This window comes from Oryzias melastigma, linkage group LG9 (assembly GCF_002922805.2).
Source record: "Oryzias melastigma strain HK-1 linkage group LG9, ASM292280v2, whole genome shotgun sequence".
Classification (NCBI taxonomy): domain Eukaryota; kingdom Metazoa; phylum Chordata; class Actinopteri; order Beloniformes; family Adrianichthyidae; genus Oryzias; species Oryzias melastigma.
Genome location: NC_050520.1, coordinates 22,045,118 through 22,051,132, shown reverse-complemented (window position 1 = coordinate 22,051,132; position 6,015 = coordinate 22,045,118). Strand labels below are relative to the sequence as shown.

General features: G+C 35.7%; 1 protein-coding gene across 6 annotated transcripts in view; it reads left to right on the top strand.

Annotated features, from left to right (window-relative positions):
- The window catches only part of mctp1a (multiple C2 domains, transmembrane 1a), a 119,337-nt gene that overhangs the window by 34,574 nt on the left and 78,748 nt on the right, over nucleotides 1-6,015 (top strand). The gene's annotated exons all lie outside the window — the stretch shown is intronic.

Sequence of the window (6,015 nt, the reverse complement as noted above, 5' to 3'; positions counted from 1 at the left end):
CATAAGGTCAACTAAAAGCAGCATTAAAAAGGTGCGTCTTGAGCCTCTTCTTAAAAACCTCTACGGTCTCTGCGGCCCTGAGACTCTACATAACCCATTTCCTGCAGATTATTCCATCTTTACATCATGTGGGATTACTGTATGTAGATGACAGGCTTTCAAAGCTAAAAAGACTTCCTACAGTAGCGTCTTGGCTTCATTTTATTAGACGTGTCAGGCTGGTCTCACACAAAAAAACAATAGTAAGGTTTTTAAGACCGATACAAGTGGAAACAACCTCAGTCTCCTTGTGCAGTTTCACTCCCCCGTATGTTCTATAATTAGCCTGAGTACCAAAAAGATACATTTCTAGCAATTCAATAAGCCTCCCTGGCAGACCTCAAGAGCCTCTCGCCCAGAATGTGTCTTTGTGTTTCTGTGTGTGGATCCAAAAGGAAAGTACTGAAGAAACCAATGATCCTTGGTACATCCTAGCTTCAGTACGAACTGTCTTTCTGATTGGTGCTCTGATTTTATGGATTTTGAAAATGAACTTCAGCTCACAACGAAAAAATATAGATGTGCACTTTTTAATTAACAGTTCATAGATGATGTTTCGCTCTTTCTGCATGCAAAAAGCACATTTGTGCTCTTTTTGAGATCTCTAAGTTTTAGGATAATTGACTGTGCAGCTGCCAAAATGCACTCAGATTTTATAATCCCCAAAAATGTTTTTACTAAACTATTATGCAGATGTACGACTTCAACAGCAAAACTGAACAAATGGCACACAGGACCACGCAGCACAATAGATTTCATAATTGGTTTAAATTAAAAATCGAACAATTTAAGTAAAAAACAAAAAATAAAAACGACTTAATCCTACACAAATGCACCAAAAATGTATCTACAGGGTTTAGTGCATTTTTGATGTTGCTCTCATTAAGTGGGTTAAAAAATGCTGGAATTCTTAAAGTAGAATTTCATAAACTGCCCTGCTGTTTTCACAAAGTGATCCAAATGAGTTATATTTAACAGCAGATTTGAATATTGCCCTCTGGTTAATGTGTGGATGTAGATTTGGAACATTCTAGTGGTTTTGCAGACGATAACTCCAGAAACGTCAGATTCTTTAGCAGATAATGCAAACAAAATGAACACATTCGTCACTGAATCTATCAAGCTTTCCTATTAAATGAAGATCATGTATTTGAGTTGAAGTAAAACTTCTACATAGTTTAGACAGGAAACAACTTAAGGCTGGGCTTGGCGGTGGTGTAGTGGTTAGCACTCTTGTCTCACAGTGATCAGTGATGAGTCTTCTGGGATTTGTGGATGTGTGGGGTTTTCTCCAAGCATTTTGGCTTCCTCCTCTAAAAGGAAGATCTGCTTAATGGGTCGATTGGTGACTCTTCATTGTCTGCATCACTGTGCGAGTTTCTGCCAATGGTAAATGCACACTTTTAAAAATATTCAACCGATAGAACAGAAAAAAAGGTTCACAATACACGTTTTTTTTATAAATCAAGGTAAAAATCAAAAGGGACACATTCCAATGAAGGTCTTCATTTTTCCAGGTGATGTCTTGAGGTGAAGTCATGACTTAAAATGTTTGTCCTGTGGATGTTGAGCACCTAAGTTTGGTTTTTCCATTGTTATCTTGGTTGTTCTTCTTGTTTAAATGGAAAGCGGCAGCAAAGTCAAGGTACATTTCCACACCCACTGAGTAGAAGTGTGAGTTGGAGTGTGAGACTACCAAAGTAGACTATAAAAAAACTATATTCTCTTCAGCAACCTGGTCCTTCTGACAAAAATCAATAACCCATCCATAGATATTCTCTTCCCGTCCCAAAAGCCTCCTCAAACTCAAAACCTCACCGTATGACATCTTTAAACTCTCCTCCAGCTGCCTTCATTTCAGTTAATTGTCCCCCATTTATTTAAGTGTCATGTTTTCAGTTCTTCATGGTCAGGTCATCTGTTAGGTCATCTTTTTATTTCGCTCCTGCATTCTGGGCCCTTCTCTATCAGTTGCTGACACATTCAACTTTCGTCATTTATCTGGAATATAAAATGAAAGATGAGCTCAGTCCCAAAGATGCAAAGAGAAATTTAAGTTTTTGTTTTCTTTTTTCCCCTCTTTTAACACGAGACAGGATCTCTACTATTAAAAGACCAGCTGTTGTAATGTCCTTGGTAATGAAAATGCAGGAACAGGTTATTGTTCTGCAGAAATGGATTAGCAGAGCCTGGAAATTACCTGTCATCCCTGTGAGGAACGAGAGTCTGGCTCGTGTAGAGCCCTGGGCTAACCACATCCTCCTGTAAAAAGACTTTGCTCTTTTGGGTTGATACCCCAAAAAGGAGAGTGGGAGGGTTTCATGCATTTTTGTTTGCATCTGAAACAAACCACTGGGTTATTCTGTGGTTTAGCTTGGTTTTTGGTGCAATTTAAGCAGTGTCACATCCAAACAACTCCCATTTTTTTTCTATGGCACAAGTAACTACTTCTTATTATATTATTAATAAGAGTGTGTCATTACTATTTGTCATTTTACATGTGTGTGTTTTGAAGACAGACATCTTTAATGTGGCTGAGAAAAAGAAATAAGTTTCCAAGCTAAATGTGTAAAAATGAAGTAAAAGGAAGTAGCAGCAGGATCCACTGGTAAATTGTGAATTTATTGTTCTCCTATGGAGAAAGTCCTTTGACGTTCTTTTTTTTGTTATCAGAAATATGTTACTGTGATCAAATTTTGGCTCTTTGTTCAAAAACTGAGGGAGTTCTTTGTTAAACTTAAATCTGTTAAAAGTATAAAAACGTAAATGGAAGTGAGGCTTTTAGATACTTACAGCATGTCTCAAAAGACTGAAGCTCAGTGCAGTGTGTCCGTTTAATCCTTTTGCATCCATCTGCTTTTTTCTTTAAGCATCAAGACGCTAAATCTCGTCTGCATCTGGAGTTTATTGATGTTCTGTAAGAAAGAGGAGCTCATTCACTCCAGTGGGGTTTAGCATAGGAAGCAGGAAGACACTCAATATTTCCAATGCTTAAAGAAAAAGCTTCACTCCATTAGACCAACTTTTATCTGACATAACATTTGTTGATATTTTTACATTTACAGTCTTTTTTCTTTGAAAGACTGTCTTTGTTCAAATGGGAACCTGATGTGCTTGTTTTGTATTGAGCCATTGTTTCAACCTCACACATAGAGCAGGTGGACACAGCGTCATTTCCTCACCTCCCTCTACTCTTTAACTCAATTCCTGTCATTCTGAGTTTGTGTTTAGGATCTGTCTTTGGCGCGCGTGTCTCTCATGGCAGATCCATCAATATTCAGCGGTTAGAGATGGAGTCAAATGGACCCAAGGGACGGGAAAGAAATGGATTCTTTTCTCTGAGCTCGTCCCCAAGGACAGACCAGTGTCAGGGAAAAAAAATGTCTGGTTCAAGAACCTGTACTTTACCTGTCTTTCTGTTGCTGTGGTTCAGCATGAAGAATTGAGTCTTGTTTTTTTTTTTTTTTATAGGAAGAATTTATCTTTGTTGCTCACATCAGAGTCTTTTTGGTCTGTAGTAAATCAATATCGCATGCTGTCCTAATCGTGTTTGTTTGAGCTCAGCATCTCCAGAGATTTCTAAAAGCTCTTGTAATCCTGTTATTTTGCATTTGGAGTCACTATAGTGAGCTTTGTGGGTCTTTTGTTTACTGTTCAGAGACGGACGTTGTGTCCATACTTCTGCATGATTCTGCACTTGTGTCTGTTGCATGCACACTCACACACACACGTGAAGTTCAATAATGTTGACTTAAGAGAACTGCTAACCTTCAATTCATTAATTTGCACAGCTGGAGTCTTGGGCTGTCCTTGAATGTTCACACTTAGTTTCTTCAGGTATTTTACCAACCATAGTTAAACATTTTAAAAATCCAACAGTAAAAAACATTTTTGGCAGTAAAATTAACATTATACTGTATATATGTGTTTTTATTGTATTGTAGATGATTGTTTAGTTCGTACTTTAGATCTGCTGCCCCGCCTTCATATGCAGTGACTATCTTCATTCAAAGCATGTTCTCTGATGTATAGAACTTCAGTTTCAAAGGAGAGGAACTTATTCACATAGAAAACAAAAAGATTAATAGACTGATTTGTTAAAGGTTGAATTAATATAAAATTTTCTTATTTAGGTTTTGAAATGCTCTTTTAGATGAACTGGAGATGATTCATCAGTAACATAAAAAAGATGCTCTTACCACTTATTTTATTTTTGAGACATTCTGGTCATGTCAATTAGTTCACTTAATGATTTTAGATTTTTTTTTTTTTGTATTTGGCTTTGCCTCGTACAATAGAATATCCTGAGTGGTTTAATACCAAATACATGATTAACCTCCAGACCAAGGATGGTCATCTGGATCCATTCTGTTGTCAGTTCCTAGAGTGAAAACCAAACATTGAACATTCACCTTCTATGCTCTACAGCTCTAGAACAGACTTCTGAAAGCCTCAGATCCACTGAAAGCACCTTTTAAAAACAGTATAACCAATGGATAAACACAGATGAAGCCACTTAGATGAGCAGCAAAATATTTCAAGAAAGACAATTTTTAAGTCCTGTTGCTATGACTTAACTTCAAGACCTTTTCTGGCTTGTTAATCAGTAAATGTGCAGTAACCCAGTTTTCAGTTCTCTGACAGATTTTAAAAAAATATAATTTTCAACCTTTCTTCATTTTTGCTTCGTTTTAAGAGTACATTAAAGTTTAGGCTATTATATAAAATAATAATAATTGGCCCCATAATTGTACTGGTGCATTCCTTTCTGTTATTGTTGATGTTTTTTTTTCTGTTCTGAACAATTTGAGAAGAAAATAAATAGATATCCAATAGAAACTAAATGCACCAGATTGTGGCATAGACTTAAATGAAGTTCTTTTATAAGAACTGTCATATTTGACATAAGATATGAGGTTTAATGTGTATTTAATGCATTTAACAGTTAATGAAACCATAGTAAACAGTCATGTTTCTTCATAGAATAATTAAACAAATCACATTTGATGTTATGTTTATATCCAATTTCTACTTTATGTGATGCCTAATCCTATTAAAGGTTGTAATGTGAAGCTGCATAGATCTTTGATAGGTCCTAAGGTTGAATCAATACTTTTGTCAATTTTATATCTTTTGAAACCCTTTGCTTTAAAACAAATACAGGAAAAAAACGATACTCAGAGGTGAATTATAATATATCTTAATATTTATTCATTCTCATGACATTGTTCTTCGCACAAAGTATTGAACTTTTTGACCAAAGTCTGTGTCTGTAAATTATAAATAATTACTTTAAAGATGAGTGACGTTTAGAAGCAGACAAGGATAAGTTATGTAAATAACATTTAAAATGGGTTGCAGGGTGGTGCAGTTGTTGGCGCTCTTGCCTCACAGCAAGAAGGCCCTGATTGAAGTCTCAGCAGGACCTCTCTGTGTAGAGTTTGCATGTTTTCCGATTTTTCACCAGGGTCTCCAGCTTCCTCCCACATTCCTAAAACATGCTTCTTATTTGAATTGGCGACTCTAAATTGTCCCTATGGGTGTGAATGTGAGAGGATATGTGTGTGTGGTTGTGGACAGGGTGTACCCCGTAAGCAATTATTTAAACTCCTTTTGACAAACTTAATAATTAATTGTATCATTGTGTCATGTTCTGTATGCATTTGAGTTGAAGTGTCTAGGATTAAAGGCAACAACTGAATTATTTATAAGTGTATGTGGATGTGTGTGCATGTGTTGAGTTTCATGACTAATTATCCTATGTTTGATGTATCTGTGTATAAAAGTTTATTTCAGTTGTTAGTCTTCTTTAGTTTTATTTTTGTTTTAATTGCTTAATGATTTCCAAATCTAACTTACGCCTTAGTTAGTACTTCATTATTCTATATATTAAACCTTTACATTTTATGAAACTAAACTTTCTATAATGTCTTCATATCTATTATAAGATAATAACTTTTTTTTTTTTTTTTTTTT